We start from the raw sequence: 22,042 nt of genomic DNA, 5'->3' as shown, positions 1-22,042 counted from the left end.
AGGGTCATCTGCCTGTCCCTGACATGGTGAGGTCCAGAACCTGGAATGCTTCACCTATTGCGAGAGCATGGTCATCCGCCTGTCTCTGACATGGTGAGGCCCAGGACCTGGATGGGTCCACCCAGTGTGAGCGCAGGGTCATTTGCCTGTCCCTGACATGGTGAGGTCCAGGAATTGGATAGGTTCACCTAGTGTGACCCAATAAGCAGGCAGGAGACTACTGCCCCTGTCATGCGTGCATCGCATAAAGCAGTGGCAGAACCGTGCCGTGTTTTATGAATACATTGTGACCAGACCTTTTAATTTGTGTCAGAGAGCCTGCAGACTATTGCCCCATCTCATGTTAAGTTCCACTAGTATGCGAGGTCTAGAACCTGCTGCTGACATCCCATGTGCATGTCGAGTGCATTTGCATGTAGAGCGAGCGCATGATACGTGAATGGCAGTAGGACCCAGTGTGTGTGAGCGTCAGCGTGATGAAGCCATTTTGTGTATCTCTGGTTGTGGCTTGGCACAAGATGGAGGGTGGGGGTACCGTCCCCAGTCAATGGATGTGCATTGCCTGTATTCTTGTGGCTGCAGAGTGGAGGAGACTGAGGCAATGAAGTGAGCAGAATGGGGACAGGGCAACATTTAGAAATTCAATAAAGGCTTTTTAGGAAGGGACTGCGGATTAGTTCTCACTGACTACTGCTGTTTGGTAGATTGTAAGGGTGAAGGGCTCAACAGTAGTTTCTGATGCTCAAGATATGAAATCTTCTAGGCCAAGCCTACCCATTTGTCAGTCTCTGATGACTGCTACATAAAGACTGCTTACTGCCGGGTGCAGAGATCTCACAATTCAGTGTGTTGCTGATGTGGGTACTCCAGCTGGGAGCCGGACACAGTGCAGTTGGCTGTGAAAAGCATGACTTTAAGCAAAGGATGTGTCTGGAGAGCAGCCTGAGAATAACATTTGAAACAGAACCAATCCAAACCAGTTCTGAAGCACGAGACAGGGGATCTGCATACCCTGTTAGGTAAATGTGTATAAACGTGGAATAAAAACCACACCATTTTCTTCCAGTTCCAAATTCTACTTGACGAACGAAGGGAATACTCGAAGAGCTGTTGTGTAAGTCTGGTTTGCGTCTGGCTGAAAGCCAGTCTCTCCGAGGTGAGGGGACATCCCCTGAAGTAAGCATATTTCTGCTGGAAGAGCTGACGCACCTGGAAGCCTGCCTGTCTGCTGAATGAGGGAAAGAGTGTGTCTTTCGCTGAAGGAGGAAAGACTGTCCAAGAGGGAAAATCCAGCTTGTTCCCGGTATGACAAAGCTATTGACGCAAAGAGGAGAGTTATCCAGCAATGTCCTGTGTGTGAAGGGATACCCAGGTCTCTTTGCGCAGGTTTCGAAGTACTGTGAAAAAACTGCTAGAAATAGAGATTCGGTGTCACCCCAGGTAGCCTTCCATGGGCTAAGTGACTGGTGATGCTGCTTCCATAAAGGAGAAGACGATCAAATCACCACCTGCAGCAGAATGCCCAAATGACCCAGAGGCCGCAACAGTTTGAGACACTGTAATGGCTGGATTTTCTGTTTAGATGGGATCAGCCCCCAGGGGCCCCTGTGACCCAGCCAAAACGTACTCAACCTCCCTTCTTAGATCGTATTCACAATAAGTAGATATACAGATAAATATACAAGTTGCACCTAAGAATGGGGAATAACTATATACATATACAGACTTTCTACAATATCTTATTCACATCAGTTGGCCTCGCGGTCACCCCGACCCAGACCGTTCTACCCTAGGGCAGATCTGACACACAATCTGGTGCGTCTACACACGGGCCTGCAGAACCCAATGCTCCCTTTTCCAAACCGTTCGCGATCCTGCGAAACATACACACTAGTTCAACCACCTAGTGTCCTCATTAGCGCAAGCCACAATCCTGTGGGTATAAACACTGGTTTGACCCCCCCCAGTGCTCTCATTAACGCCGCGTGTCAAACGACGACCACATTCCTATGAACACCTATACATATATGGAAAAGGGAGCATTGGGTTCTGCAGGCCCGTGTGTAGACGCACCAGATTGTGTGTCAGATCTGCCCTAGGGTAGAACGGTCTGGGTCGGGGTGACCGCGAGGCCAACTGATGTGAATAAGATATTGTAGAAAGTCTGTATATGTATATAGTTATTCCCCATTCTTAGGTGCAACTTGTATATTTATCTGTATATCTACTTATTGTGAATACGATCTAAGAAGGGAGGTTGAGTACGTTTTGGCTGGGTCACAGGGGCCCCTGGGGGCTGATCCCATCTAAACAGAAAATCCAGCCATTACATCTGGCGTCACGAACTGTTTACGAAGCCTGTGTGCATTGTGTTGTTTTCATCTCGTTGGTTTGCGCTCGGCTTGTACGTATAAAATTTTGTTTATAATTGTGTATATATTTTTTGTGTATCATTATGTTTGTGAAAAAATCATCGTCGGTTTTCAAATTACCGATTCAGATTCCCAGCTGGGAGTCTACGCCTTACGAGGCTTTGGCCCGTGAGTGGGCTGATTCTACTGGTTTGAGCGAAAATTGGTCTTCATTCTTGGAGCAGGCGGAGCCTGCTGATGTGATTTCGTGCCTACAGAAAGCGCCAGTAGTGAAGGGTGATGAGCTTCCTATTTTAGGACGCAGAGGGTGGATTATTCTTAATGCATACAGAATAATGCATGAGAGGGTTGTGCAACTACAGAAACAGTTTAAAGATTCGGAAGGACAGTGTGTCGAGTTGCAAAATGCGCACACTTTGTTGCGTTGTCAAAATAAATTGCTTGCCGATAAACTTGAAACATATCAGACCATTGCCGAAAGGGCTGCGGTCCGTATTGCACGATATAAGTATAAACATCGTCGTGGACGTGTGTCTTCACGCAAAGTGCGTATGGTTGTAGCAAAAGCTGGAATGGATTGGAACCCCGATGAGTGGGACGGTAATATCTGGGATTCTCATACTTCTGACTCCTCGGCAGAGGAGGGTGACAAGCGCGAGTCTTCTCGCTCCGGACGTGATTGTAAATCTGCTTCGTGCATTGATTCAACTCCCGATTGTGACCGTGCTCGTTCTTCCCGTGCGGACGACGTAGCTTGCCCTGATTGTGATGTTAAATCTAAGTTGCGGGCTTCCTCAGAAGCTCTTCCCGCAGTTTCTGCTCACCCGATCTTTCGACGGAAATTACAACAAGCCCCTGGTAATCCGGGTGGTATCGCTCTTGACTGTATTGAAGATTTTACTCAGCAGGAGATCAGTGACATCCTGCAACGATTTAAACAACGACCTGGTGAGACCTTGCTTACCTGGATGGTGCGCCTTTATGAGCTTGGCGCTTCCGGTATTATGCTCGATGCCGTTGATTGCTTACGATTTTGCTCTTTGAGTTCTGATTCCACTATTCAGGACCATTTTCGGAATTTTAATGGTAATGTTCAAACTTCTTTGCTCCAGCTTGCGTCTGATGGCTGTAATCATAAATATCCAACTGAGTCTGATTGGCCCTCTGATGAAAAGCCGTGGTATACTCTGCGCGATGCGTCGCAACGTTTAAAGGAAGAAGTCATGAAAACCTGTATCTTCCTTAGTACTGCTGACAGATTATTGGATGGTCTTTTAACATCTTCTGTGCGTAATCGCATTATCCGTTCTTCTCCTGTTGCTTACAAGCAGGTCATGATGACTTTATTGATTAACCAAACTGGCAATCCTTTGTCTGCTGTGCTTGAGTCTGTTCGTCAGCTTGGTGAGCTGGGTGAATGGTTTAAACCTGAAAGACAATCCCGACCTGAGGGTCGTACTGCTGGGGACTATAAGTTCTCTAGACGTGACATGTTTTTTGCTCTCCTTGCGGATGGTGTCAAAAGGGAAGAGATTGATGGTGAACCTAATAATGTCCTATGGGATATGTTTCGTAAGTGTGGTTTGGATCGAAAGGAAGGTGCCCGTCGTGTGCGAAAGAATGAGTATGATCGTGGTTCGGATGACAGCGGTGATGAGAGGCGACGTGTGAATTCTGATCGCCGTGATGATCGGCGCCATGAACGTGGTGGTTCCCCCCGTCGTTATGAGGGGAGGGGGAGAGAGGATGATCGTGAGAAGGGTGGAGATGATCGTGGCCCTAGCGGACGTAGAGATGCAAGGAGTTATTCCCCTGACGTACGAAGGAGGGAGGATCGTAACAGATTCTCTGACCGTAATTCACAACTTTTTGAACCCGATACTAATCCGTTTCGTACTGGAGACGGATATGAACAAGAAATTCTGATACCCAAGAAAGCTGAAAACATTTACCCTGATCTGTCTTGGTTGACGGAACGCAGGAAAACTGACTAGGAAATAGGTCAAGCTCCGGTACGCAGGTGGGCCCACAGAGATTACAGACCCTATGTAGATATTGAGATTTTTTGGAAACATCGTAATATCCAAAGGGCCCGAGCGTTAGTTGATACTGGAGCGGAGGCCACTTTAATTCATGGTAAGTCGAGAAAATTTCATGGACAGTCTTTCACAATTACCGGTCTGGGTGGTAAAGAAACACCCGCAGTTCAAACTGCACTTGAGATTAAAATTGGTAGGATTCCTCGTAGAGAATACTCTGTGTTGGTTGTGCCACTTTTGGAATACATTATTGGAATTGACATTTTGAAAGGTATGGCTTTGCATTTGGATGATGGTTACTATCAATTTGGTACTAGACAGTACATTTCGACCAGACCCATACGGGTTGGCCGTTTACGCATGCCACCTATTAAGATCCCTTTAGCGACAAAAGTGATTTCTCAGAAACAATATCGCATCCCGGGTGGTCATGAAGAAATTACAGCTACGATTCAGGATTTGGTTGACGCGGGAGTCATTACTCCGGTCACATCTGCTTGGAATAATCCTGTTTGGCCCGTGCGCAAAAGTGACAACTCTTGGCGCATGACTGTTGATTATCGAGAATTGAATAAACATACACCTAAATTGACTGTTGCAGTGCCTGACATTGTTACACTGATTGAGAGAATTCAAAAGCATCCAGGTACGTGGTATGCTTCGATTGATATTGCTAATGCATTCTTTTCAATTCCGATTGCCCCCGAATGCCAGGAGCAATTCAGTTTTACATGGAATGGACGTCAAATGACGTTCCGGAGTCTTCCTCAAGGCTATGTACATAGTCCTACGATCTGTCACCGGCTGGTGGCGGAACATTTATCTGAGGTGCCCACGATTCCACAAGTTCAGATTTGTCATTATATTGATGACATCTTGATTCAAGGTGAAACAAAAGACCAGGTACAGTCCCATTTAGATCAAATTATTGATTGTCTGCGAGCGAAAGGTTGGGAAATTAATCCTGACAAATTACAAACTCCTTCCCAAGCTGTAAGATTTTTAGGAATTAATTGGCATGAGGGTCACAGAGAGGTGATTCCACAGGTTAAACGAAAAATACTTGATTTTGCTGTTCCCAGAAACAGGAAAGAAGCTCAATGCTTTATTGGATTGTTTGGATTTTGGCGTCAGCATATTCCCCATTTGAGTCAGATTTTGGCCCCTTTGTATCGAGTCACTCGTAAAAAGAATGCGTTTGAATGGGGCGAATCTCAACAGACTGCTTTTAATTTGGCTAAAGAAGCTATTCAGTATGCTTTGGATTTGTGGCCCGTGAGTGATGGTGATGTGGATTTGAATGTGTCCGTGGAAGGTCTGTATGCCAATTGGAGTTTGTGGCAAAAGCAGGGCAAACAAAAAGTGCCATTAGGTTTTTGGACCAAAAAGTTGCCAGAGGCTGGTGAGCGTTACTCACCTTTTGAAAAACAGTTGCTTGCTTGTTATTGGGCTCTGGTGGATACCGAGCAATTGACTTTAGGCCATGCTGTGATTTTGAGGCCTGAAATTCCCATCATGCAGTGGGTTGTGAGTTCACCGAAGTCCCATCGAATTGGACATGCTCAGGAGGCTAGTGTGATTAAATGGAAATGGTACATTCAGGACAGGGCACGTGTGGGTCCGAAAGGTGTGGCGGTTTTACATGAGAGAGTGGCGCAGGCGCCCTCCAATGAGGCTGAAAGTGAGTGTTCGGTTCCCATAGTGCAGGAGTCTCCCGTGAAGTGGGGTAAATCATTTAATGATCTGTCCGCGGAGGATAGAAAACATGTGTGGTTTACGGATGGTTCTGCGAAGTTCATTGGTGACAAAAGACATTGGAAAGCTGTCTCCTATAATCCGATTACACAGAAATTATTGAGCACTACTGGAGATGGTAAGAGTAGTCAGTATGCTGAACTCTATGCAGTTTACCAAGTTTTGAAACAGGAGTTACCAGGCACATGTCATATTTTTACTGATTCTTGGTCCACTGCAAATGGACTAGCGGTGTGGTTGCCTACATGGCACTCGCACAATTGGGAATTGCACTCCAAGGAATTATGGGGTAAAGACTTGTGGCAAGAAATTTGGGAACTGCTTCCGCTCAGTACTGTAACAATCTTTCACGTGGATGCTCATACTCCAATCGATTCCCTTGACAAATTTTTCCATAACATTGCAGATGAACAGTCTAAAATTTCTGAGGCAGTGGTTGACATGCAAGATTCTAATTTGGCGGGATTGGCGAAATGGGCCCATCAGAAAGCAGGACATTTTGGAGAGAAAGCCACTAACAGGTGGGCTGCTGATAGAGGAATTTATATTCCCTTTTCTTTAATTAAAGATGCCATTCTACATTGTCCCATTTGCCAGCATTCTAGAAAGAAAGAGGTGCCTCAAATTGTTCGGGGCCACTTACATCGAGGTAAATTGCCCGCCCAAATTTGGCAGATTGATTATATTGGTCCGCTCCCTATGAGCAGAAACTGTCAATACATTTGTACAGTTGTTGATACTTATAGTGGCCTTTTGGTCGCTTTCCCTTGCAAGAATGCTACCCAAGTGAATACGATTAAAACCCTGGAGCTGATTATCCTATATTATGGTGTCCCATTCCAAATTCAATCAGACAATGCATCCCACTTTCGTGGAAGATTGGTGCAGGAATTCTGTATGGAAAACAATATCGACTGGGTGTTTCACATTCCATATTACCCACAAGCTTCAGGACTGATTGAGAGAATGAATGGCTTGTTGAAAGAACAGTTGCGCAAGTTGACTGATGACCGTTACAGCCAGTGGAGAGATGTCCTACTTCAAGCTTTGTTAATTTTAAATAATCGTCCTTTGTTGCATGCTGAATCTCCTTTGATGCGTTTGTTTCCTCCACGTGTTGATGCGAAACCTAATTCTGTTGAAATTCCTGTCACTTATTGGGAAATTACCCCCGGTGCTTTGGCTCCATGTAGAGCAACCCCAGGTTCCGCAGGCCTCGACCTGCATGCTTTAAATGATGTACACTTCCCAGGAAAAGATCGAATAATTGTTGAAACTGGCATTGGTGTCTCAATACCTGCCGGTAGTTTTGGATTAATTGCCCCTAGATCTGGCCTGGCCCTGAAAGGTGTTCAAGTCCTTGGTGGTGTGATCGACAGTGATTATCAGGGAGAGATTAAGGTTCTCTTGCTTAATAGCAGTGAGACTGATTTGTTGATTAAAAAGTCTGACCGTGTTGCTCAATTACTGATTATGCCTGTATTCAGTGGTGAGATCAAGAAAGGCTCTGCCCCAACGTTGCTAACTGTGCGAGGACAAAAAGGCTTCGGATCGTCTGATCTTCCTGGAGCTAAAATATGGGTGCAATCGCCTAAAAATCCTCCTGAACAGGCTGATATTATTGCGACCGGTCATGACAACACCGTTTTGGTGATGAAGCCAGGGAAAGATGGCTGGGAAGCTGTCCCGGCTGATAAATGTTACTTACGAGAATGATTAAGGCCTGTGTTTCTATTCTTTCAGATCATTCTTTGGACTGCGGCTGCAGGATGTGTCGGCGTTGGACTCCATTTGGCTTGCTACGCCGGGAGAGGAGAGGATCCACCGACGCCGAGTGATGGGACAATAAGAGCCGCGCGGTCCGCGTGGCGCGCCTCTTCAAATTTTTGGGTCACACTCGCGAAGCGAGTGACGAACTCTCCGCATTTTTGCCTTACCCCCATGAAATCCGTCACTGACATTTTAGCTACCTGTTTGGTTGCTGTCCCTGCATCTATTGAAACTCTACATTATGTATTTAATGTATCCAATGCCCGACCTAATGTTATTCTGGGCGATTTCGCGGCCCATGAATTCTGTCCCTCATGTACTCTTCTTCCAGACCTGGATGTCCCTATTAATTCCAGAATTACTACTTTTAATATTACCCCTGGTGATCTTTGTTTCATTATGACCTGTAATCCTAAGGCCATTTCTGAGTGTATACGATTGAAACTTCAAGCAGCTACTACTTTTTCATTCCATCAACGTTTACTGTGTTCAAAGAGACTGCCTAATTCATGTCTTTCAGTGAATAACAATATGACCTGTAAAAGTTTAGTTGTAGCCACTAGCCATTATCGTTCAATGATGTTACCAGCTGGATGGCTCTTTTCATGTGGGAATTCATCTTGGCCCTATATTCCTGCGAATATTTCTGGTGGCCCGTGTGCCATCACTAGATTGAGTTTGCTAATGTTTTCTTCACATCCTCCTTCACATTCCCGTATTGTTCGTGACTCAATGTCCTTACATGAAGACTGTGATTCCTCTGTTCATCTTTTCTCCAGATCAGAATATCTTGGTTTAGCTTTTTCTATTATTGGTGTTCCTGCATTAGCCGTTTATAATGCTAAAACAATAGGCAAGATGGCCTGCTGGATGGTCAAGTCGATCAACCAGACTTCTACTGTTTTGTCAGATTTATTGTTAGATTCCCAAGGTGAACGTAGAGCTATTTTGCAAAATCGTGCGGCCATCGATTACTTGCTGTTAAAACACGGGCATGAATGCTCTGAATTTGAAGGTCTATGCTGTTTTAATTTGTCTGACCATTCTAAAGATATCCAGTCCCATATTAATAAACTCCACGACTTGACGGCAGAAATTAGAGAACACATAGATCAGGGTTTCTTTGACTGGCTTTTTAATTGGCTCCCTGACATGCATTTTTTACGACAAATTTTGGGAGGGGTTATTATTATTGTCTGTGCCCTTATAGCGATTTGCTGCTTCATTCAGTGTATCCCTTCCCTGCTACAATTTTTTAGACTTACTAAGAGTCGTAGATCAGTTAGTTTTGTTTCATATTATTCGTCTACTGACGTTAGTTCCATTTAGTTTGTGGATGATAGACTGAAGTCAAGGGGTGTAATGTTATGGCTGTCTTTTTGCTAGCTCTCTGGAGAAGGAGAATGATGGAGAGTGACTCCAGCCTATCACCCCCATAGCATAGGGATTAGGCCGATAGACAGGGATCCTGTCATACATATATAAAGGCATTTTCGTGCCATTTCCCTTAGAGTAAGGCTTATGAATTTAAGTGAGGGGTTAGATATATAAGTATTAGTCATGATTTACTCATTTGCTAACATGCCGATCTGTTTCTCATGGAGCTATGCATATTATGGGCTCCGTAGGCCTTAAGCGAGACAGACTCCATTTTGCTTTCTGCCTGGTAGCTCGAGAAGGCTTTCTAGGTCAAGTGTGATGTTTTAGTTTTAAGCTGTTGTTCGCTTGGAGAGAACCGGTTCAGGCTGACCCTTATCGAAGGAATGTATTTTTCTCCACTCCGAAGACACAACTTCAGGCCGGCCGGCTGGGAAAGTGTCCTTGGTACGGGGAGGTACAAGAATTTGGTGGGCGGCAGGTTACTGGCCGTGAATTTCCATGAAGGAACGGGCTTTGATATTAGCGAAGGTGTTAGTCTTTCAGTGAGTCAGTCCGTAGGCGGCATCTAGCCGTTAGCATCTCTGCCATTATTCACTTTCATGGTGGACGAGCCGCCATCTTTGAAGTCGGAGAAAGATTTAAGACCGAAACTCTCTGAGATAGACTGAACGAGAAGTGGCGCGGAGCGCACTAAATACAGAGAGAGAGAGACGGTAGTTAATAAACAGCAAGGTTCCAAGGTCCTGAGGGAGAGCAGACGAGGTTGAGCCTATCGGTGCAGACGTGCACTTGGGACGGCTGAGGGTGACTGCAAGGCGAGCCAGGACCCAGAGACGAGACAGGAGCCTAGATGACTGCCGAGTCCCGATTTCCCGTTAACCAGGTGAAGTCCGACCAATCCTTATAGTGCGTGCACCCTAATCTTTCTCTTTTATTTCTTGTGTAAATGTAATGCTGCATAGTAATGTGATTTACGTTTATGGTTAATAAATGCCCTAATTCATATAGAATTACCGTGTGCCTGGTGCTTATGTTCAATCTTGGTAAACGATACTCCTAGGTGAAAGCTAGGCGCATGAATGGACGAGTAATCCCAATCAGGTAAGTGGTGATCACACAAATAGGGAGTGAGTGAACCTCTGATGTCAAAAGCAACGAGTACACTATACAATCTGGACCCATATCCAAAGTTATTATTGTAGTTTCATTCCGAGTAGACCACGGAGATAATATCCCAATATATATATATATATGTATAGGTGTTCATAGGAATGTGGTCGTCGTTTGACACGCGGCGTTAATGAGAGCACTGGGGGGGGTCAAACCAGTGTTTATACCCACAGGATTGTGGCTTGCGCTAATGAGGACACTAGGTGGTTGAACTAGTGTGTATGTTTCGCAGGATCGCGAACGGTTTGGAAAAGGGAGCATTGGGTTCTGCAGGCCCGTGTGTAGACGCACCAGATTGTGTGTCAGATCTGCCCTAGGGTAGAACGGTCTGGGTCGGGGTGACCGCGAGGCCAACTGATGTGAATAAGATATTGTAGAAAGTCTGTATATGTATATAGTTATTCCCCATTCTTAGGTGCAACTTGTATATTTATCTGTATATCTACTTATTGTGAATACGATCTAAGAAGGGAGGTTGAGTACGTTTTGGCTGGGTCACAGGGGCCCCTGGGGGCTGATCCCATCTAAACAGAAAATCCAGCCATTACAGACACCGCTGGAGGACTCAGTCAGGAGGCTGAATCAAAGCCATCTATCAATCAAACAGCATTTGTAAAGCGCAGCACTGTCACCCCTAGGGGTCTCTGGAAGCTGGTCATTCCAGGTCTTGGCAGTGATTTAGGAAAAGGAGCGGCCACTGCTGCTGTTACGGACGTGTGTGTGTGTGCAAGGGCGAGTGAAGCAGTAATCAGGTGTCTGGCAGGGTTGGTGGAAGTTTGGTCGATGGTTGGTGTAGGAAGGCCGCTGTCGTGGAGAGATTTGTAGGCAATTGTGAGGATCTTGCACTGATATCTCTTCTGGATGGGGAGCCAGTGGGGGTCTCTCAGGTGGGGAGCGATGTGGGTTTGTTTGGGGAGATTCAGGATGTGTCTGGATGCAGCGTTCTGTATGGTTTGGCGTTTTCAAAGGAGTTGGTGGAAATGCCTACGTAGACTGCTTGACTTGTCGATTCATGGTAAGTTGGCTGTCGAGGATGATGCTAAGGTTGCGTGCATGGTCGGTTGGTGAGGGTGTGGGTCTGGTTCTGCAGGCCACCAGCTGTGGTCCCATGTTGCGGTGTTTTTCCCGAAGATCAGTACTTCAGTCTTGTCGGAGTTGAGTTGGGGGAAGTTGTGCCTCATCCACTTGGCTACGTTGATCATGGTGTTGCAGAAGTTGGTTTTGGCACTGGAGGGTCTTCGGTGAGCGAGACGATCAGTTGAGTGTTTTCTGCATAGATTATGTTGAGTTGGTGGCATCTGATGTCTGCGAGGGGGGTCATGTAGATGTTGAACAGGATGGGGCTGAAGGATGATCCTTGTGGAACGCCGCATATGATGTCTTTGGGTGCGTAGGTGAAGGGAGGCAGTCGAATGCTCTGTATGCATCCTGTAAGGAAGAAGGCAATCCACTTGAGGGGGTCTTGCTGTGTGCCTATGTTGTAGAGTCTGTTGATGAGGGTGTTGTGGGCTGTGGAGAGGAGGATCAGGGCCACAGTTTCTCCATGGTCGAGGAATGTTCTGATGTCTTCTTTGGCGGCAATCAGCAGTCTCAGTGCTGTGGTTAGCACGGAATCCTGATTGTGAGGCCTCCAGTACTTGTTTTGTTTCTGGGATTTGATGAGCTGCTGGTTGATAGCTTTCTAAAGTGCTTTGGCTGGGTAAGGGAGCAGGGAGATCGGACTCTGTCTGGAGGCTGAAACCATCACAAGCTGGTTTCCGGTCTGCAGAAGGCACCCAGAGAACCGCTGCCAAAGACAGGTACTTCCATGTTTAATGGACTTCCAGAGACAGGCTTGTGAAGATTGCCCTCTATCCTGCAACAGGAATGCCACCTGTGCCCATTACACAGTCCAGGTGGTCACCAGAGGCAGCCAGTGTCCTCTGAATCAGGATTGTTAAGTCTCCCAGCCATGGGTGGGAGGTGTGATGATTGGCAGAAATGGTTTTAAGACAGTTCTTGCTCTGGCAGCCTCAAGTAGATTTTTATAAATTACTTTTTCGATTAAGTTATCAAAAATCTGATTTGACAATTACGCCTTATTTTAAAAACTAAGGAGGGAATGACTTTGAATTATTTTTCCAGCCCTTTTCTAACTGGAGGTGGACATTAAAGATTTAATTCCCACCTATAGCCTGTTAGAGAAAGCCAGGCAAGGCTTACAAAGTGAAATAGCTTTCAGATTTTAGTTTGCTGTGAGGACACAGTAATCCCAATATGTAACTGGACCTATTTTGATACATTAGCACCCTACCCAGTGGCCAGGCACACCTTTAAGGGTTGTGAATATATACATTTAGGCTTTTCCCTTTCATGTGTCACTACAGTGCATTTAAGCTGCTGCCCAGGCAGAATACAGAGGTGATCCTAGCAGACATAATGTTTTGTCTCATACCTACGTGGTGTAAATAACCATTGAAGACCACATATGGCATTTACCTCTCCATGCCATAGGTGACTCTAAACGACTATTTACAAGGGACTTATAAGGAATTTAAAGATTCCAACTAGGGTGTTCCAATGGACAGCACATATCATAGTGGGGAAGCACAGCACATTACTGCTGTTTAGCAATGGTAAATAGAAAAGTGTTCTAAAGCCAGCTAATCTAAGGTCCAGAAAGGAGAGAAAAACTGAGGTGACCCTACAGAAAAGGCACATTTGCTACAATTCACCACCCTGAAATGAGACTTCTATTTCTTTACTGTGAAGACACTATCCTCCAACCACTTCAACACTACAATCCGTACTTCATTTTGTCTTTCTGTTTTCTTACCATACACCAATATCTCATCGCTTTTTAAATATTTTTTAGAACCCCGTATATTTCCGCCTGATTTTTAAAGTTTTACTGTTTGCTCTGCACTGCTCACTTTGCACGTACCTTAGCAACGAGGAAGTGTGCTTCCCCCACCCCCTTCCACCACAGCTTTCTGTGTCACTTGAGTGGAGGACAGGGCGCCATCTTGGTGCGAGTCCTGGATCCCGGCGGGACCGTAGGCAGCGGTCTAGCTGGGGGAGTGGTTTCTGCATAAATTGCACATGCCTGCCCGGACGCGCAGTGGACGCGTGCAGCGGGCGGGCCGCCGGCGTGCCAAGGGCAAGCCCGTCTGCACCCGTCCACGTCCCGGAAGCGACCAGCGCCAGCTATGCTGACCGGACTGTGCCTGATGCCCGCGGAGGCAGGAGGGGCTTCTCCCGCGAGGAATTGTTAGCGCTTGAAGGTACTAATTGTAGAGGAGGTGAGCAATGGGCAGTTTTCCATAGTTTATCTGGAACGTGCCCTTCCTGCAAATTCTGCTTCCGCACCAGCACTTTAAGCCCTCCTAGTTCAGCTACGAGTGAGCCCAGGATTCAGGCAGCCCTTATTAATGCCCGCTCCATGGCCAAGCATGCATCTGACTTATACGAGCTGTTGTTGGATGCTAAATTGGATGTTCTTTTTATAACTGAGACCTGGCTGAGTGAGTCCTGTGCTCCGGTTGTGGAGTTCGCCACCCCTAGGGCTATAAAATCGCCCATGGCGACTGTAGAACTGGGAGAGGGGGGGAATGGTAGTGGTGTTCAGGGACTCGTGGTCTTTTACCTGTGTGGGCTCTGATGAATGGGTGGAGGGGAAGGCCTTGGATTTAACTTTTACCCTTTCCCCTCATTTTACGCTGGGTGCACATTGGTTTACAGACCGCCCGTCCTCATGGAGCCTTTCTGAAGGCGCTCCACGATGTCATTATCCCTCGTGCCCTTCGCTATTCTAAGTTTTTACTTCTGGGGGATTTTAATATTCATTTGGATGTTCCCGATGCACCAGATTCAGGGGCTCTTTTGGATTCACTGAATTTGGCTCAGCTGATTCAATGGGTCAAATTGCCATCGCACTCTGGTGGTCATCTAATTGACTTGGTGTGTACTAATTTTGATGTTGAGGTGGGGGATCCAGAACCCGTTACCTGGTCTGACCACTTTTTGATCAGTTCCTTGTGGCCTATGGGAAAGTTTTTTCGCACCACTGTCCTGCCATCCGACCTGCACCCTGGGAAGATTAATCTTCTGGCACTCTCGGAGCCTTTGCTTCAGGCACGCCCGGTCCTGATCTTGAAGGGGCAGTGGACAGTTTTGATCGCTGGATTAGTCGGGGGGTTAGCTCCTGCTCCAAACCAGCCCGCTGTAGTAAACAGAGCTCTCCACCATCGAAGCCTTGGTTTTTGAAGGCTCCCAAGGACATGAAATTGGGGTGCACAAAACTGGAGCGCTGTTGGCGCCAAAATTATTATACTTCCGCCAAGTCGACCCTCGGAATAGCGCAGAGGGAGTACTACACAGCCATTAGGAAAGCTAAAAGCGACTATTATGCTGGAAGGATCGCATTGGCTAGTAACAACAGCAAGGAGATCTTTGCCATTGTCAAGAGCTTTCTATCGCCTTGTGCGGAGCAAAGGACTCTTCCCGTCTCCCAGCAATGGTGTGAGGACTTGTCTTCCTTTTTTATTGAAAAGATATCAAGGATTCAGGACAGCCGAGGCTCACATTTTAGGGATCTAGTGATTCCTTCAGCGATGTCTCCCCCCTTGTCCAGTGCCTCTGCCCCTTGCTTCACATTATTTGTGCCCGCTACTGAGCCCGACATTCTGGCTATTTTAAGATCTCTCAAGTCGGGCTCCCCCATTGATCCCTGCCTGGCTCGAGTATTAGCTGGGGTGGCCAATGCGGTTTGCCCGGAAGTTGTGGCAATCATTAATCTTTCCCTTCGGACCGCCACGGTTCCTGTGCGACAGAAACAGGCTAAACTGTTACCCCTTCTCAAGAAACCGCTGGACCCACTGGTTCCAGCCAATTATCAGCCTATTTCTCTCCTACCAGCCCTGGCTAAAGAGTGTGAGAAGGTGGTTTTCCGGCAGCTCGAGTCCTTTGTGGGATCATCAGGTGCTCTACAGCCGGCCCAATCTGGGTTTAGAACTGCTTATAGCACGGAGACTGCTTTGGTGGAGATGTTAGAAGCAATCAGGGAGTGCCTGGATGGGGCAGAAGCGCGGCCTTGACCTCTCTGCCGCCTTCGATGCAGTGCCACAACAGCTGCTCCGGGCCCGGCTATCTGCTATCGGCATTGCCGGCCCAGCTTGGGAGTGGGTCAAATCCTTCCTGGACGGCCGTACGCAGCAAGTCTGTATGGCTCCTTTTTCTTCCTCTGTCAGGAAACTCTCTACGGGGTTCCCCCAGGCCTCCACATTGAGCCCTTTACTTTTTAATATATATTTGACACCTTTGATTTATCTGGCAGTGGATCTAGGAGCAAAAATTATAGCGAATGCGGACGACACTCAGTTGCTTTTTACCTGGAGGGGCTCGGATCTGGACACTAACATCACCCAGACGTGCCTAGCGTCCGTATTTCGCTGGCTTGCACAGGCCTATCTGAAGTGCAATGAGGATAAGTCGGAGGTCCTCTTGTACGACCAATTCCCGCCTGCATTTAGACAATCTCTGTGGCCTCCAGAATTTCCTTGTACCAACTCTGAGGGTGGCCCGGCAAAAAACCTGGGGGTGTGGTTCCGCGAGGATCTCCGATTGGCTGACCATGTTAAAAAGCCATCCGGTGTCTGCTTTGGCACCCTTAAGGCCTTAAGAAGGTTCTTTCCTTTGCTCCCCAGAGAGGCCAAAGAGACGGTAGCCTGTGCTTTGATTCTCTCCCACCTCGATTATGCCAATGCTCTGTTCATTGGCATTCCCGGGTATATGCTGAAAAAACTGCAGGCTATTCAGAATGCCGTTGCCAGACTCCTGTTTAACATCTCTAGGAGATCTAGTGTTCGGCATTATTTGCGAGATCTGCACTTGTTGCCTGTGGCCCAACAGGTGCAATTTAAAGCCCTTACCCTTTCACACAGGGCCCTTTATGGCCAAGTTCCTGTGTATCTCAGGTGGCGCTTCGCTCAGTATTTGCCCATCTATCTCTGCGGTCTGCCTCCCTACGCCGGTGATGATTCCGTGATTCCGCAGATCACACTTGGGAGGCCAGTCGCATTCTGTAAAAACAGCAGCGGCCTGGAATGCTCTCCCCTCAGATCTACAGCACATTCAAGACTTCCGACTTTTTAAAAAACGCTTAAAGATGCATCTGTTCATCCTGCTCTTCTAAATGGTCCTTGCTTGCTCCACCCCATCTCACTCTCGCGCCAGGACACTTCAGAGTATTTGTGCGCGCTACAAGCTCTTTTTTAATATAATTTTGTTTTGTTTTTTAATGATTTTTATTAGCTTTTATACATATAAAGCACGCACAGTACCATAATATTCAAGCAAAGATTTTACAATGATACGAATATGCAGTCAGGAAACAATCTATATGCACATATAGAGTGAGGTAGCGGCATGTATTGGCTGATGGTGGACGCCATGTGCGCGCGGGGAATAACTAGGGGAGGAGGAACGCAGGAGTGAGTGTAGCTGGAGAGGGACTGTTGGAAGCAACTAGGGGGATGGGGAGAGGAGGAGGTAATGGGGTGAAGACTGAGTGAGAAGGGCGGAATCAGACAGATTGTTCAGAGCTCATCTGTGGGGAGGTTAATATGAGGGGGAGGGGGGACTGAAGGACTGAGGAGGGTGGAGCCGAGAGGGGGGGAGGGGCGGATGTGGTCCGCTGACACACACTTTATGGAGATGGTGATGCTGTAGGGGGGGCAGCAGTATCTTGGGACGTGTGCGGGGGCACGTGTGTGGGCTAGCTCAAATTGGTGAGATAGCATGGCCCATACTAGGGAGATAGGGTGTTTATGCTGACCTTTCGCCTCTTCCTCCCTCAGGGTGTCTTCCTCTGCTGTAGCTCACTTTTTCACTGCTCCTACCCATACCTCGAATGGGGGACCTGTGATCGTGCGCCAGTGCATGGCAATATTTATTTTGGCCAATAGCAGGGTCAAGGAAGCGTATCTAACCTGCACCTTGTGTGTTTTTGGTTTACCGTAAATACCCAGGGCGACTGCCTCCCAGGTGTGCAGACCCTTGAGGCCTGTGAGGGCACTTATGGAGTCGAGTATGGCAGTCCTGTAAGTCCGAAGGGACGGGCAGCTCCAAAACATGTGGTGAAAGTGTGCGTCCGTGGAGCGACTTCTAGGGCAAACAAATTGCGTGTTGGGGAAAAACCACTGGAGACGTGCAAGGTCTGATAGGCTCTATGTAAGATGTAGTACTGTATGTTTTTAAATTGTGCGTTTCTCGACACTTTCTTTGGGGATTCTAGTGCTCTATCCCATTCCCGGTCATGAAGTTGTCGCCCGATCTCGTCCTCCCAGGTGGCCCGCAGTGTGTGTAGGGGTTTGTTCGTTAGTTCGCTGATTGACCTGTGCAGCCAAGTGACTAAGTGTCTGCCTCTGCCCATATAGAGGATGGTGTGCACTACGGGGTGTGTTGCGGGTTCGCCGGCTGTAAGTTCACTGTGCGGGCGATAGCAGTCAATGACTCGGCAGTGCGTCAAGAACTGCCCTGGGGGAAGGCCGTAATCTTCCATGAGGCGATCATATGGGCGAAGCTGGTCGTCCGCGAAGAGTGCCTCCGCTTCGGTGATTTCCAATTCCACCCAAATGCCCAGCATGGCGTTCGTGAAGTATGTTGCCCCGTAGGGCCACCCCACGAGTGGAAGCCGTGGGGAGTAACAGGGAGCCGACACTGCCATACGATGTATTCGTTGCATGCATTGGCGTGCCACCGACACTTGTAGGGGGTAAGTCTGGCGGGGTTTGCCGCCAGGTAATAACAAGCGCAGAGCTCTGATGTGACCTTGTGTAGTAAGGGTCTCTCCGGAGTGTCTGCCCGCTGTCCAGTATGACAGCCACTGGAGTTGGGCTGTGAGGAAGTACGAAGCTCTTTATAACATAACATAACCTTGTTTAAACAGACCACAATTGATTCACTCTACTTCTTTTCTCATAATCCTTTGGAAGCAGAAATACTTAGTGATAAATGGATAATAAATCTATTACACTTAATATCCGAGCTTCAATATGCATCACAAGTTTTACCAAGATCTACATACATTCTTACACCTTTCTTCGTTCATTGGGTGCAAAAGCCACTGGAGCAAGCCATTCTGATGCCTCAATCTTCTCAATCACACCCAGACATTATGATCTCTGCACCTTTTCCTAGAGAGGCTCTATCATCAAAGTTAAGGACTTGCTGCATCTTATGAGGAACATATTTGGCATCCTTCTTAAGCGCTATCTTGTGCTCAAAGTTCTTCAATAATGTGAATTTATTTTCAAACCTCCATTGAAAACGTACACAACATCTTCATCCTCACTTACATATGAAAACAACGTAACTTTTTCTGGTGAGTTGGTGTTTTTTGATTTTTGTAATCTTAATATTGTTCTGTCTCTTCGGCACTTAAACCTTCCCTACAATACTTCTGTCCTTGGACACAATCTTCTTACTAGTGTACCCCAATCAGTACAGGTTTTCCCATAGACTCCAGGATTAATGTCAAGGGCAAACAATTCCATATAATCTTCTCCAAACACTCTCTCTCATTCTTGATCTCCAATAAGAGTGTAAGGTGGTCTGCCAGCACTAGCATAGGGCTTAGCACAGTGAGGTTGGAAGGGCTATAAATTGTGATGTTAGGATTTTTCATTGTTTTCACTGTTATTGAAAAGCTTAGATGCTTTTTATTATCTTCTGTGATGTTACTAATATTATGCGCTTTAGATCCTGGGATTTTATAATAACTATTTTAGAATAAATATATTGAAATATATATTCCATTCCTAGTGATCCTTAGTGTGGAAATCATTAATGAACGATTGTTTGGATTATCACTGCTCCCTGTTAGTAACCCAAAAGCATTGACACACTACATTTATATATTGGATGGGCTTCTGCGGGGCGACCATAACCTGTCTTTCACATTCAGTGCTGGTGCATTGGACTAAGTTTACTCGTGTCACGAGCCAGAGACTCAGTTTACACAACATTCTTCAATTCAACTGTTGTGTAGTTCTCACTAATCCACAGGTCCTGCGCATTTGTTGGACAACATAAGCTTTGGATGAGGTGTCATGACTGGTTCCGGGCACCCCAGCAGGATATGCTGGCCTAGAGACCAGCTGGCTCACAGTGCCACCATAGGCCCCCCTAACCTCACCAGGGAGTGAATAGTTCCTGGCTACCAACGAACATGACAACCCTGACCCCTCAGGGATCTTGGAAACAGATCAGAACCTTTCGCTCAGTCACTCGTGCTCAGAGAAATATACAGAATAGAGAGTGGGACATTTTCAATATATATATTGAACTATTGTTATTCTTGTATATAATACATGTGCTGCGATAATCAGTAGACAGAAGCAGATGAAAGTGATTACAAGCCCAAAAGAGTAAATAGTAGATATAGTTCTACCAAGGTGGTAAAACAGTGTACATATGCAGGCATATGAACAAGGCAGTAATAAGGCGTACTCCTACTATGCAAACCCTACTCTAAGTGTACCTAGAGTGTGTGTTGGTGTAAAGCCAAGAATCCCCCCAAGGGATGATCCAACCCCATTACCTGGCAAGAGAGAATGTAGGACGCCCATCTTGAAAAAGCGACGATGTGCACACCTTCTTTGATCAGTTTAAATTAGTTCCTTTTTCTTGTTGATGTATTACATCAATCCGCGAGCTCCCTGGAAAGCGTGGTCAGCCCTTTGCCACGCTGGGAGTTGACCAAGAGAATTGGGAGCGGGACTCCGCCCCCATCCAGGTGCACAGCCTTATTTCTTGCATAATAAAATGCCGCAAACTTCACCATGTTTTCCATTTGTTTATTTTTGCAATTGTAATCCAATGGTAATCATTTCTTCAAATTTTTCCATGTTACAAAAGGAACGCTTACACCTTCACTATATTCTTAATGGAGCAGGAATGCCAATCCAGGCCTTCTCCTGCACCATGACAGTGTGCATAAGTTAATCCACGAACGTCGTTCTCATACACCCAATGCATTCAAGCCTAAACTCTGGCTCTTCGTCAGGGGTTACATTCTATAAATGCAAAACACATCTGTTAGACTATGTATGACCCAGTGACATTCATTAATCATTACGCATGCAGTTGTTGCTGTCTACCCCTATCAACGTTTTCCCGCTAAGAAACGCCACCTAATGTTGCCATTTAAATGAGTATCCCTGCTTTTTACCCTTCTCCCCGTTCTCTCTAACAGGTACCAATTCCCCACATTGTCCTGCCCCACCTCACTGGCGAATCCCGGATGTTAGTGAAAAGCAACATAATGTTCCTCATTGAATCATCCTACTCGCAAATCCATACCTTTCAGTCAAAAACTGCAAACATCCTCCCGACATCTTCACTGCTCTATCTGAATCACCCTCATGCTCAACTCTCTGACTTTTGTCCTTTTTCCAATCAATTGTCTCCTCCCCTCCCGTTCACCTGTTCCATATTAGACCTCTCTCATTACGTAACCCAATAACTACTCTCCTTCCTATTCCGATCTTTGCCTCCAGAACCCACAATGCACTTCGTATAACATCCTGCTGCTCATGATATGCGTCAACAGTTGCTCTCCTGAGTTCATCCCCCGTCTCGCTCAACCTCCCAAAGTACTCCAAAATCTCAACAATAATGCTCCGCCTACCCACTGATGTCATTTCCAACGTCGATAGTGTGATGTTTCTACCTACGATCTTTCGAGTGTCAGCAAATTTCAAAATAAACTGCTGTGCAACAACAAAATCAACATGTGTAAGTTAAAAAATGAGCCCATAAGTACACCAAATGTCCAACTTCAATTGTCTTTCATATATATTTCAAGAGATCCTGCTCTTGGATAAAGTTCATACAGTTGTCTCTTTTGTGACAGTTTTCAATTTCATCAAATCTTTCACAATACTCCAACGGGTTCTCCTCATCCAACGGGCCGAAAGTAATACATTAATTTTTGAAAAAGCGACAATGTGCACACCTTCTTAGATCAGTTTAAATTAGTTCCTTTTTCTTGTTGATGTATTCCATCAATCCGCGTGCTCCCTGGAAAGTGTGGTCAGCCCTTTGCCACGCTGGGAATTGAACAAGAGAATTGGGAGCGAGACTCAGTCCCCATCCAGGCGCACAGCCTTATTTCTTAATAATAATAATAATAAAAGGGGTCTTATCGTGCGCAAACTTAGCCCAATGGGCGTCAAGGCGCCTAATTCCAAATCCAGCTCATAACAAAAACTCTGCAGCTCAACCTGTGTAGACTCTAGAAAAGCACCACGTTTTTAAGGCCTTTTTAAACAGCGCTAGAGAGGGTAGAGTCTTGATCTCCATCGGCAAGATGTTCCAGAGCTGGGGGGCAGCGACGGAGAAGGCCCTAGCTCCCCACCTGGTGAGCTTGAAGCGAGGGACAACAAGTTGGAATAGTCCTGAAGAGCGAAGACACCTTGTAGGATTGTAACGGGTAAGCAGGGAGCTGATAGCGCCTTTAGGTCCATCCTCGAGAGCTCTATAGGTCAGACACAGAATTTTAAAGTAAATTCTGTG

This window comes from Lissotriton vulgaris, chromosome 11 (assembly GCF_964263255.1).
Source record: "Lissotriton vulgaris chromosome 11, aLisVul1.2, whole genome shotgun sequence".
Taxonomy (NCBI): domain Eukaryota; kingdom Metazoa; phylum Chordata; class Amphibia; order Caudata; family Salamandridae; genus Lissotriton; species Lissotriton vulgaris.
The sequence above is the reverse complement of the archived record's forward strand: the minus strand, read 5'-3'. Positions refer to the sequence as shown.